The sequence below is a fragment of the Ursus maritimus genome, unplaced genomic scaffold (assembly GCF_017311325.1).
Source record: "Ursus maritimus isolate PB19 unplaced genomic scaffold, ASM1731132v1 scaffold_33, whole genome shotgun sequence".
Lineage (NCBI taxonomy): Eukaryota > Metazoa > Chordata > Mammalia > Carnivora > Ursidae > Ursus > Ursus maritimus.
Window position 1 is genome coordinate 547,881 of NW_024425897.1, and position 387 is coordinate 548,267.

Sequence of the window (387 nt, forward strand, 5' to 3'; positions counted from 1 at the left end):
GCGGGCCGGGCGAACGGCGCCGCGGGGTTGGCTGCTGCCCTGAGGCCGGACTCAACGGATTCGGGCCGCGCCACCGGGCGAGCTCGCCGCCCGGCCCCAACCCGGAGCCAGCGAGCGAGCGAGGCGGCGCCGCGCGGTAAGAGCCAGGACCGGGTCCCCTCAGTGTGCGCTGGCGGGCCTGTCCATCTCCTCAGCGCCGCCCGCGCGGCCAGGCCCAGGCGGCCCCGCAGACCCCAGCGGGCCCGCGCCTGCGCCGTCCCCCGCCGGGGCCCCCGGCCCGTCCCGCGCCTGCGCCGTCCCCCTCCCGGCCTCCCGGGCCGACCCCCGCGTCCGCCGGCTGCTCCTGGCCGGTGTTGCGGCCCAGGTGGTTTTGCGCCCCCCCCCCCC

The 387-nt window shown here is 81.9% G+C and overlaps 1 protein-coding gene across 1 annotated transcript in view; it reads left to right on the plus strand.

The window, feature by feature from the left end:
- The window catches only part of SPECC1L (sperm antigen with calponin homology and coiled-coil domains 1 like), a 122,720-nt gene continuing 122,333 nt past the window's right edge, over window positions 1-387 (plus strand). Inside the window, exon 1 of the mRNA XM_040619485.1 lies at window positions 1-136. The gene's annotated coding sequence lies outside the window, so the exon portion shown is untranslated. The remainder of the gene's footprint in view (window positions 137-387) is intronic.